The 12,413-nt window shown below is 42.8% G+C and overlaps 1 protein-coding gene across 1 annotated transcript in view; it reads right to left on the reverse strand.

The window, feature by feature from the left end:
* Positions 1-12,413, reverse strand: part of Oatp26F (Organic anion transporting polypeptide 26F) — a 59,939-nt gene that overhangs the window by 40,342 nt on the left and 7,184 nt on the right. The window lies entirely within an intron of this gene.

Raw genomic sequence — 12,413 nt, forward strand, 5'->3', positions numbered from 1 at the left:
CTCGGAGCCCTCCATCGAGACTGTCTCTCATCGAGATGCACGGAGGTTAGGGGTTAGGGCATAATTAGTCGGACCGCACACGTCTCGTCCCTCCTCCCTCCCCTCCCCCCTCTCACTCTCTCTCTCTCTTTCTCTTTGTGTCTCTTTCTCTCACCGGGCGTCGCGGGAATCTTCCGGAAATGCGACGCATCGATGCGCCGCCGCCTCTTAACAGCCGCTTGACGTTTAATCCCCTTATATGAATGCGAGTCACGGCGTATAACCTACGTTGATTGGGGAAATACGGGCTCGTGTCGTCGGTCCACACAGACCCGCCATTCCGTTTCGTTTGCACGGCGAGCTGACATGACGTTAGCCGTGATTTACGCTCGATATCGCTCTCAATCGCGGCGAGATATCGCGCGTGCAAACGAGAGGAGGCGCTCCCTGCAATTCGTGGCTTACCGAGGGTAGTCCCAGAAGTACCTGACCTAACAAAGAAAACACAACAGATTTGGGAGAAAATATCTTTATTTCTCTACATAGCCTCGTTTTAGCTCAATACACTTTTCCCCAGCGATGTTCAATAGCTTCGATACCTTGTTTATAGTGGGAATCGTCGAGCTCCTCAAAATAGCCATCAAGCCACCTTGGTCCATTGTTTTGACTGTTCCTTCGTCTCGGGTGTGAAGTGATGGACCCATGTTTCATCCATGGTTATGAATCGGCTTTATTGCTGCGAAACTTCGCCAAACACCCGACTGAGACATCCTCACGACGCTGTTTTTGTTCCAATCGCGGCACACCCATCTTGCGCACAGCTTTCTCATGTCCAAATTTTCAGTCAATATGCGATGTACAGCACTTTTTGAAAAGCCCACCATGTCTGCTAACTCGCGCACTTTCAGTCGACGGTCATCCAGTACCATTTTGTGGATTTTCTTCACCATTTCTGGCGTGGTCACCTCATTTCGTCGACCGCTGCGATGTTCGTCTACGGCAGCTCGTACGGCCTCGTTTAAACTCTGCCAGCCAATATTTTACTGTTGTAAACGAAGAAGCAGGCTCCCCCAGAGTAGAATCTAGCTCCGCTTTGATATTGGTTCGACTGAGGCCTTTCAAATGAAAGTATTGTATCACATAACGATGACCAATTTTTTCCATGTTTACAAATTCACCGAGAGCGTTCACTATTCATGGCTGCCAAACAAATACTAAACAACGTAGCGTCGTCAAACTTCAAACTTAAGCTTTATAAGGTTGGTACTTTCTACCATAGTCATTCTTTTCAAACAACAACCGCTATCTATACGTCTGGTCAGGTACTTCTGGGATCACCCTCATACAACGCGCGGTACGTTATTTTTCTGCTCGACCATCGTTGATGACTGTCCTCCCTCGTCCATCTCTCTCTCTCTCTCTCTCTCTCTCTCTCTCTCTCTCTCTCTCTATCTATCTCTCTGTCGAGCGCTGATCATTTCTTTTGAAGATGTCGCGCGGCGGACGCTTGAAGCGCATCGATCGCGCGATGAATCTTGCGCGGCCGCGAATAATGGAATACACTTTCGTCGCGGCTTTTTGCCCGCCCGGCAAAAGTCTCGCTCGGCCGGAATGAGTGTCTGAAAGGAGCTTTGTGCGCGTCTCCATCAGCTTCGATATTCGTACGTTCTTTTATGCCGGCACGTTCTCTCGCCCTCGGGAGCGCCGCGCCGTGCCGCGCGTTCGGGAGGATTCTCGGTGGGAAAGGCCGCGCCGCGTCGCGCCGCGCCGCGCCGCGCGACATAAAGCGCGCTCTGTTTGCCGCTCGGATTTTCCTCCTTTTCGGCGGCCCTTTAGCGCCGAGGCGGCAGGACGGAGAGAGTCCTCCGCAGTCAGTCAGTCAGTCGCCCGCGAGTCGATAACTGCCCCTCGTTGTCGCGAAATTCGCGAATCCGCGAATCGCTTTTGCACCCCGGCGTTTGCGTGCCTGCGGATCTCGTCCTTTCCCTCCCCCCATCTGCTGATTTTCGACCCGCGGCTCGAAATACGAGATGTCGATTTTCGAGAGAAAATATCGTGTTTGAGTATACTCGTAAATGTTTCAAGCGCTCCCTTTAATGTCGAATTAACAGTCAATATATCGAATAAAATGCCGAATAATTCTCATCTTCGAGAGGAACTTTGAAATTTTCGTCGGGACACCTTTGATTTATCGCAACGAAAACGTATTAAGAGAGAAATGTCTCATTATTGCACTAAAGTTGAAATTTGAGGGGTGGTAATGTTAGGTAAATCTTAAAGACGACTACCACGGATGAAATTTCATCCCGTTCTTATTAAATGTTAAATTATACGTAAAAATAACTTCTATTTTTCACTAATTTCAAATATAATAAGACATTTAATCGCATTTGTTTGACCTTTTTTTATTTCTAAAATAAAAATTATACACCGGGATGAAACTTCACCCATGACAGCATTAACATTTTTTTTATGACAGTTTTTAATATTACACATATATGGTACTAATGTACACACACACACACACACACACACACACACACACACACACACACACACACACACACACACACACACACACACACACATACATACACACAAAATATTTAATCTTGGAAATAAAAAATTTGCAAGTTACATTCTTATACTTCGTTACGTAGTGAAAATCTACTATAGTTCATATTGCATATACTGTAGATTTTTAATAATGACAGTGCATATCGGAATACACGATACATAGGGTGTTCAGGAAAAAGAGATTCAGGACTTTAAGAGTAGATAATACTCACAAAATGGAGGAAAAAAGTCCTAATAAACATGAATCGAAAAATTAATATATATATATTGTCGGAGTTATGGACAATTATTTATTTTAATTAAAGCAAGCGAGAAAAGTCTCTTTGGTTTTGTACATGTCTTGAAAGAATCCCTAAAAAAAGTCCCTTTGCTCTCGCTCGGAATGTAAACAATCATTTATTTTCTTCCCGTTTATACACGCTTCATCCCATGTAATTATTAGTCATATATCCTCATAAACAGTAAACAGCTCGCAAAGAGCTGTCAACAACAACGCATTACTCTGATAAAAAAATGGCAGAAATATTTCATATACGGCCACGCATGAGAAGAGAGCAAGTCATTTGCTTTAATCAAAATAAATAATTGTTCATGTCTCCGGCAATATTAATTTTTCGACCCATGTTTATCAGGACTGTTCTTCTCCATTTTGTAAGTATTATCCGCCTTTAAAGTGCCTTTAAAGCCATTTCTTTACACTCTGTACATTAATATTCTTGCTTAAAAATATACACTTTTGAGAAATGAAATATTCGCCAATTAAAAGACAATAATATTCGATTGCCTATTCAAGAACTTTTTCCATTCGGTACTTCTACGTCGTAATCGAAATAATATCGAACATTCGATCATCTCGAACGTTCGATATTATTTCGACTTCGATGTAAAAATATACAGGGTATCCGAGATCTTTTGGAAATGAAAATTGTGAAGATGTCATGCTGAACAAAAAAGTCCATTTTTGGACCACCATTTTGCAAACAAGTACGCAAATTTTCAAATTATCAGTTAAAAAAGACTCTAGATGTTCTCTTGGAATTTCTTTTAGTTTAAGAGAAATCCGTGTTTTATGATCGAATTGAAGAAACCTTCAAATGCTAATCACTCAAAATCCTAACCTATTTTCTAAATTCTTAATCTAAATTCGAAATTGTCTTATATGCATAATTGTCTAGCATACATAACTGATAGTCAAGCTGTCAAGGACCTGATCGTGACGATATATATAAGGTGTCCGGGATCTTTTGGAAACAAGAAAAAAATTGTAAAAATTAATCAGATAAAATCGAGAAGAAAAGTCAAGTATCATTTTGCAAATAAGTAGGCAAATCTTCAAGTTATCAATTAAAAGAGCCTCTGAATATGAATCTCATTTCCGATCGTTAATAACTTAAATAACTATTGCGACTTTTTGCAACTTGACTTTTCTTCTCAGCTTGACCCGATTAATCTTCGCAATTTTTCGTTTCCAAACGATCCGGGACACCCTGTATACACACACCGTACAGGAAACGTTGGTGAACGGATAATCGATCAAGCGTCTCTTAATTGGCGAATATTTCACATCTCAGGAGTGTATATTCTTAAATAAGAATATTAATATACAGAGTGTTTAAGAAAGAGGGTTCATAAACGAGCCGATAAACGAGCCATCGTCGCGGCGAGTTTTCAAGATCGACGCGCCGGGCTGCGCCTCGTAATGATGAATAACCGTGCAATTAACATCGCCGCACGGCCTGCATTCTTGCGCGTCGCGGTGAGAGACGGAAAGTTGACGGAAAGTTCATCCGTCTAGCTGGGGGGGGGGGGGCGGGGGGGATAACTTTTCGTCGCGTCGCGTCGCGCGTTTACGCACGGCGCGGCGCCTCGCTGAATCCGGGGTGCATTCCTAACAACTATATTCAGCCGGTGACTCGATTTGCGGCTGCACGCGAATATGCCGAACAGCTTGTTAATGCAAATTAAATGACACTCAGCCGGCAAACAGGCGTTTCGCGCGCGGCGGGTGCCAATTATTTGGTGTCGCTCCTCCTCCTCGCTCTCGTCTTCGGCTCCTCGCTCGTCCCTTCGTCTCCCTCTGCCGCCCTCGCCCCGCGCCACCCACCCAGCCCAGCGCCGGTATCGACGGCTTCGAACGGGCTGCGAACAAACGTACCGCCGCTTCCGCTTCCTCTTTACGCGTGGCTTTTTTCAGTAGCCGAGCGAGCGAAGGATATCGCGCGGGACGCGCTCCTGCCGCGAGTTTCGATCTCTTTTCCATTTGCGTGCGTCGTCGTCGTCGCTGTCGCCGCCGTCGCGAACAGAAATATATTGGTGCATCCAAAGATCGTTAGAGGCTCTCGGGAGAGCTTCCCCGTCTGCTCTCCGCGAGGACGAGAGTCGTTTCCGCGCGTATCATCCGCGCGCATCGACTGATTATTCAACGAGGTTACACGATGAACACGACGGCGCTCTCTCCCTCCCTCTCTCTCTCTCTCTCTCTCTCTCTCTCTCTCTCTCTCTCTCTCTCTCTCTCTCTCTCTCTCTCTCTCTCTCCCTCTCTCTCTCTCTCTCTCTCTCTCTCTCACTCTGCTGCCTCCGTCTCTTTCTCCTTTTTCACAGTTCTTCGAGCTTTCGAGCACGGCCCATTAATTGAGACAATGCCGGAGTACGCCGCGATTTCCGCTCTATCTCTCTCTTTCTCTCTCTCTCTCTCTCTCTCCGCTCCTCTCCCCCGCCCCCTTTCTCCGTCATTATTTTTCTCTTCGACATTTTTTCGTCATGGCGCAGCGCTACTTCCCGTAATTGCAGCGCAATCGCGCGTTCTCTGTGCTTTAAGCCGGCACAAAACGTCCGTCTCGTTCGCGCGAGCAATGTTACCGAAAATAAGCATCGCACAATAGAAACGAAAAACGAAACCGGGCTCCCTCTCGCCGCCTCTCTCTCTCTCTCTCTCTCTCTCTCTCTGTCTCTCTCTCCGTCTCTATCTCTTTCTCATCGTATTCAGCCGCGCCGGCAGACTTTCGATCGAAAAGCGACGAGCGACGAGAAAAGACACACTCCGCTGGTCTGTTATTTTCAAGCGTCACAGTTACGAGCGCGAGCGCGCGCCTCATCGCGAAAAAGGTGCACGCGGAAAACTCGACGACGACGACGACGACGACGGCGACGACGGCAGCGTGTACGTACGCTGATACGTCCCGCGGAAGTCTTGCGATTCCGTTACCGCGTGTTTATCTCGGAAATTAACCGTTCAATCGCGCGGACGAGTCCGCGGGCGCTGACCGCAAAAACCAGAACCGCGAAATTAACTATCGCCTGGCCGATCGATTCAGCCGCGAACGGTGATATCGCGCATAGGCGAATGCGGAATTCAACAGCGCCAGAGAGACAGCGGGAGAGACAGAGGGAGCGGCAGGGAGGGAGGGAGGCCGCGATATTCCTGTTCCAGCGTAAACACGTGGCGCGCGCGCGCGTCGGTTTATCGAAGGAAAATAAAAACGCCGGTTTTATTCCGATTTTTCAGCGAGCGTGAGCGCCGAGGCGTATCACAGCGGGACGCTAAACGGTCGCGACACAGAGTCAGGGTTGAACTCTGAACATCCCTCGTCGCCGGGGCGACTTTCCGCGCGTGATGCGGCCGACCCCGAGAAGAAAAATTAATAGGGCTCTGCTAAGGGTCCTGATTATTTTTCCCTAACATCAATCGAGCCCTAGTAGGGATAGAAAGATAAAGGCCCTGCAAAATGTGTAACAAATGATTTTACGGGTCCTTGTAAGGCAATATTATGAGGGTCTTATAAGGCAATATCAATAGGGCCTTATAAGACAATATTAAGAGGGCCTTATAAAGAAATATTTTTACTATTGCTATTGAGTAAAGATATTTGTTCTTTTTTTTTCCAAGGAATTCAGACTGTAATTTCTTTATTTCTTTATAACCTTTTTAGTATACAACAAGAATGTTTTATTTTAAAAATATAGCATATTTTACAATGAAATATAGCATTCTCTGTACATAAAAATCCTGCTATTGTTTTTATTGAAGTTTGCCGCATTTCAAAACGAAGGCAATACCAGAAAAATCCTTGGAAGAGACTAATGAATATGGTAATTAGTAAAATTAATAACATTTATTTTTAATTGCGGTATAATTAAAAAATCTTTAAAAGAACTAGATAGAGCGTACCTACTGAAACAACACTAAACTATGACAATTTTATTACACGCTTCAGATCTTATTAATTTTCTATAACAAAACTTGATTTTATATATCTAAAGTATCCTCTCTCTTAAAAAATCCTTCTAAGGCCCACATCAGTTTTCCATGTTTAAGCGTTATTTCGTAAAATCTATGGCATTTCTAAAAAATTCTTCTTAGACCCTTCTAAGTTTTTCCTACCAAACCTTATTTCGGAAAATCTAAAGCATCCCTAAAAGATCCTTTTATGGTCCTTATCAGTTTTCTCTAACAAAGCCTTATTTGCTAATTTAAGGCATCTCTAAAAGATCCTTCTAAGGCCTTCATAAGTTTTCTTGATCAAAGCCTTATTTCTAATAATAAAATCTAAAGTATCCCTAACAGATCCTTTTAAGGTCTTTATCAGTTTTCCCTACCGGAGCCTTATTTGTTAAATCTAACGCATCTCTAAAAAATTCGCTTAAGGCTCTTCTCAGTTTTTCTTATCAAAGCCTTATTTCGGAAAATCTAAGGCACCCCTAAAATATCTTTTTACAGTCCTTATCAGTTTTCCCTATCAAAGGCAAAACCCTTATTTGCTAATCTAAGACATCTCTAAAAGATCCTTCCAAGGCCCTTCTCAGCTTTTCCTATCAGAGCCTTATTTCTAGTAAAATCTAAGGTATCCCTAAAAGATCCTAAGATCCCTATCGAAGCCTTATTTATTAAATCTAAGGCATACCTAAAAAAATCCTTCTAAAGCCCTTCTCAGCTTTCCCTATCAAAGCCTTATCTCGGAAAATCTAAGGTATCCTAAAAAGATCCATCTCGGGACCTGATGTGGTAATAACGAGTAATTCCTTTTCCCACCGGGGCATAAGGCCCCGATGAAAGAGCATTCTACTCTTTCATCGGGGCCTTATGCTTCATGAGGATGGCCCTAACAATTTTTTACTCAGGACATTGCGCGAAAGCACGCGCGCGCTGGAAATACGACAATGGGCAATTCGCGCGCGCGCGCGGCTTTTTATAGATTATTGCGTAAACTCGGGTGTGTATCCGTTCGGAGGGAAGCTGCGACGATATCTCGCAGCTGCTCGTCGGGGCTCACCCGCGCGGCTTCACCTTACATATACTTATGCAAATTTCCCGCGCGCTCGCGCCGATGCAAATTTTCGAGCGAGCGCAAACACCGTTGGGCCAGGTGAAACGCGCTGGGATATCGCGCGGTTGTTTATTCTTTCGAGACGCCGCGGAAGGATACGCGAGTACGCCGCGCAGCGAGTACTCCCGGCTTATCCTTCACGAGATTAAAACGGGGCTTTAAGTTTGCAAAAGGCGGAACGCGGCGTTTACAGGCCGGGGACAATGACGCGCTGCTCTCTCCGTGCGCGCGGTTACACGCGATGTATCAGGTGACCGAAAAAGTCCCGTCGCTTCTTCAGACGTAGATGAAGGCGCTGGAATTTTTTATTTCACGACCGCTGGTTCTTAAATCTGACAAGTCAGATTTCGAAAATTCAAAATGATATACGGGGGTAAATTAGTGCGAATCTGAATAAGTGTCAATCAGACCAACACGATGAAACTTATTATACATATAAAACATGTTTGTGAAATTCACAGAATATCGATAAATCAATCATTTTTATCATCACGGTAAAACCAGTAATTTATTTATCAAAGGAGAAACTGGCACGCGGCGAGTTCGAAAAATAATTTTCAAACTATCTCGCGTAAATGAAAAGCGACTGTTTCGCCACTTACTTGAATCTCTCTAGCAAGCATCTGACTCGTCAGATTCGAGTGAGCTTCAATTAATGTCCTTGACTCATCGGTGTCTAAATTTGACGGCCTTTCTGACCTGCCTTCGTCTTCCGAGGATTCATCTGCCGAACGAATTTTCTCAACCATCCCTGAGCGGTTCTTGATATTATTTTCAAATATGATACAAGTCTTTCTAGAAGCCTCGGCGGCATTAGTCTCAAGGTTGCATTCGTAGAACGAATACGCGCACATTATTCGACACAGGCATTTTAAAGCAATGTTTACGGCTCGAGACACTATGAACGAATGAAGGAAAATATAAAATTGATTCCTCACTTAACAAACAGTAGATAATGGGTTATTGTACACATAAACGGTTATCCGAACTATAACTCGCGCGCGGGCGACAGGACTTTTTTGATTACCTGATATATTGTGCGTATATATACGGGGTGTCCGACGATAACTCGCTCGTATAATTAGGCGGAACTGAACGAAAAATTGCTACACCGCTTTGCGAGGAACCGCGTAAAATTGTGAATTATTGTACGCGCGCTACGCGGCAGATGAACTGCCATTGCCTCCACATGACAGCCATGTTGGATCTGCCATTTTGAATTTTTGAAATCTGACTTGTCAGATTTACAATCAGTCATCGAGGAAGCACAGAAATGCAAGATTTCACAGAGATTCGTCAGGTAGAAAAAAAATGTTCCGCACAAAGGGTTAATTAATGAGTAAGGGTTAATGAATGAAAATTGCAAACATGCTTGTTCGCAAACCGACAGAGGAATTTCGCCTGATTTGCACATCGAGCAGTGACACGCGGCAAAAATCGTGCACCTCATAAATGGTATCTATATATAGGGTGTCTTTATATTAGGAGTGTCATTTAGTTTTGAAGATTCTTTTCTCTAAACCTGATTCACTTAAACAAGATAATGAACGAATACCTCAATCAAAATATTTTCCTTCGTTTTCTACAACCTTTTCCCATCTTTCTGGCAAGAGATGGATTCCGCAGCGATATACAGATTCTTCTTTGGAGTTGATTCAATTTTCAATAAATTTCCCCACTTGTTCCAAGTTATGAAAGTGTGTAACCTCTAGAACACGTTGTATCGACCAGAATAAGTGAATCAGATGGAGCAATGTCTGAAGAACACGGGGTGCGCTGAGACTTTCCACTCCAGCTCTAATAACGTTTGCTTCGCTGATAATGCAACATGAGGTCGAGCATTGTCGTGAAGAAGGATCACTCCGCGCCGTTTACTCGCAATTGCTGATCGGTTTTGGTCCAATGCTCGCTTCAATTTGTATAATTGTGGTCGATAACGATCAGCGGTGACAGTTTCATTCGGATTTAACAGTTAATAGTACCCAACATCTTCTTGATCCCACTAAATCGTACACACAGCGATACCTTTGAACCGTGAATATTGCGCCTTGAAGTGGATATTGCCGGTTGACCTGAATCATTTTTCATTTAGGATTATCGAAATAGATCCATTTTTCATCCCCAGTAACAATTCGATACGAAAAACTCTCTATTTTTTGTCTGTCGATCAACGAAATGCAAATGTTCAACCTGTTCGCAATGACATTTTCCGATGATTGATGTGGAACCCATTTTTCTTCTTTGTGAATCTTTCCCACATCATATAAACGTTTAGCAACCGTTGTACGATCAACATTTAATGTTCTGGCAAGTTTTGAAGTGGATTTTCGTCCAATAATGCTTGCAAATCTATATTTAATAAACTTTTGTGCTTGTGCCAAGCGATCTTTGTCGTTAACATTGAAATCACCGGCTTTGAAGAGTCTAAACCTATTCACGTGTCTTAATTGATGCAACAACATCACCATAAGTTTCTATCAGAATTCTATGATCTTCAGCCGCCATTTTCTTCTGATTAAAAAACAACAGCAACGCGTATCAGAAATGCTCTTTACGAAATGCTCCATTTTTAAGATGTTATTAACACGATTTTTATCTATTTTGTCTATTATTGATAAATGACTAAATATCATTAATATTGATTATTGAAGCGTTACGAAACAATAGCTATGATTGGAATATTTTTGACAAAAGTGACATTAACCTTTAGAGGACCGGGATGACTCCTGTAGGAGCCACATATAAATCGGCATTCAGTGTTTTCTTAAAGGTTATATTATGCATTATTTATGCATTTACGTCGATGTTTATGTGCTCTAAAAATATATTTGCATATGTGTTCGTGTGATTTTTACCTTACTTGTAAATAAACATTTATTAACAAGTACATATCAGGTGTAGTAAAAAGAAATCCATTATTTTTCCAATAGATGGCTTTAGTTATCTGTATCTCGCGTTGTATAAGTCCGATCGGGTTCCACTGGATGGCGTTAGAAAGATGAGATTTCGTACTAAAAAAACTTTTCTGACAGTTTTGTGATTAGTTGACTCAATTTTGTTTGAGCGCGTGTCAAAGATGAACACTAGCAAAGAGAAGATACGCTATATTTTACAGTTTTTCTTCGATAAAGGCGAAAACGCAAGCCAGGCGGCTGAAAATGTGAATAGTGTTTATGGTCCTGATACTGTAACAGCCAATCACGCGCAATTTTGGTTTCGTCGATTCCGTTCCGGTAATTTCGATGTCAAAGATGCACCACGCACTGGAAGGCCAATTGTCGAAAATATCGATAAAATCATGGACATTGTCGAGTCCGACCGTCATGTAAGCACTGTTTCGATTGCCCAAGAGCTAAAGATTGCACAAAAAACCGTTTGGAACCATTTGAATAAGGCTGGATACAAAAAGAAGCTCGATGTATGGGTGCCACACGAGTTAACGCAAAAAAACCTCATGGACCGAATTTCCATCTGCGAATCGCTGCTGAATCGCAACAAAATCGACCCATTTCTGAAGCGGTTGGTCACTGGTGATGAAAAGTGGATCACTTACGACAACGTCAAGCGAAAACGGTCGTGGTCGAATCGCGGTGAGCCGGTGGAAACGGTGGCCAAGCCAGGATTGACGGCCAGGAAGGTTTTGCTGTGTGTTTGGTGGGATTGGCAGGGAATTATCTACTATGAGCTGCTCCCCTACGGCAAAACTCTTAACTCGGAACTGTACTGTCAACAATTGGACCGTCTGAAGGAAGCAATCGCCCAGAAGCGGCCAGCTTTGGCCAATAGGGGAGGAATTGTGTTCCGTCAGGACAACGCCAGGCCACACACATCGATAGTGACTCGCCAGAAGCTCCGGGAGCTTGGTTGGGAGGTTCTTATGCATCCACCTTATAGTCCGGACCTGGCACCAAGTGATTACCATCTGTTCCTGTCCATGGCGAACAATTTTGCTGGTAAAAAATTCGCTTCAAGAGAGGCTTGCGAAAATCGACTGTCTCAATTTTTTGCCAACAGGGACGAGGGCTTCTATGAGAGAGGCATAATGAAATTACCTTCAAAATAGCAACAAGTTATCGAACAAAACGGCGCATATTTGACCTAAATCGGATCATTCTAACTATGGTAATTAAAGCCTTCAATTTCATGCAAAAATAATGGATTTCTTTTTACTACACCTGATATTTTAAGTAGTATATAGTAATTTGCATCTCAGTACGTTTTTATTTATAATAGACCTACTTTCTCTCAGAATTATATACAATCAGCACACAACACTATGAGAGTTTCGATTGCGCACAGTGCTTGTTTCGGAAAATTGCATACGAAAGAAACATTACCGTAAGTAATGTGATAACAATCACTCTAAAAGTAACAAATAAGTATAAAAAATACAGAAAAATAGTTTTTGAAATAAAATAATTTTTATTATTTTTTAAAACCAAAATTTAAGAAAATTATAAAAAAATAGAAAAATAAAAAAATTTTTAAATAACAAAAAGAAGTATGAAAAAACAAAGGAGCTACATAACTTTC

Source organism: Harpegnathos saltator, unplaced genomic scaffold (assembly GCF_003227715.2).
Source record: "Harpegnathos saltator strain DR-91 unplaced genomic scaffold, Hsal_v8.6 scaffold627, whole genome shotgun sequence".
NCBI classification, from domain to species: domain Eukaryota; kingdom Metazoa; phylum Arthropoda; class Insecta; order Hymenoptera; family Formicidae; genus Harpegnathos; species Harpegnathos saltator.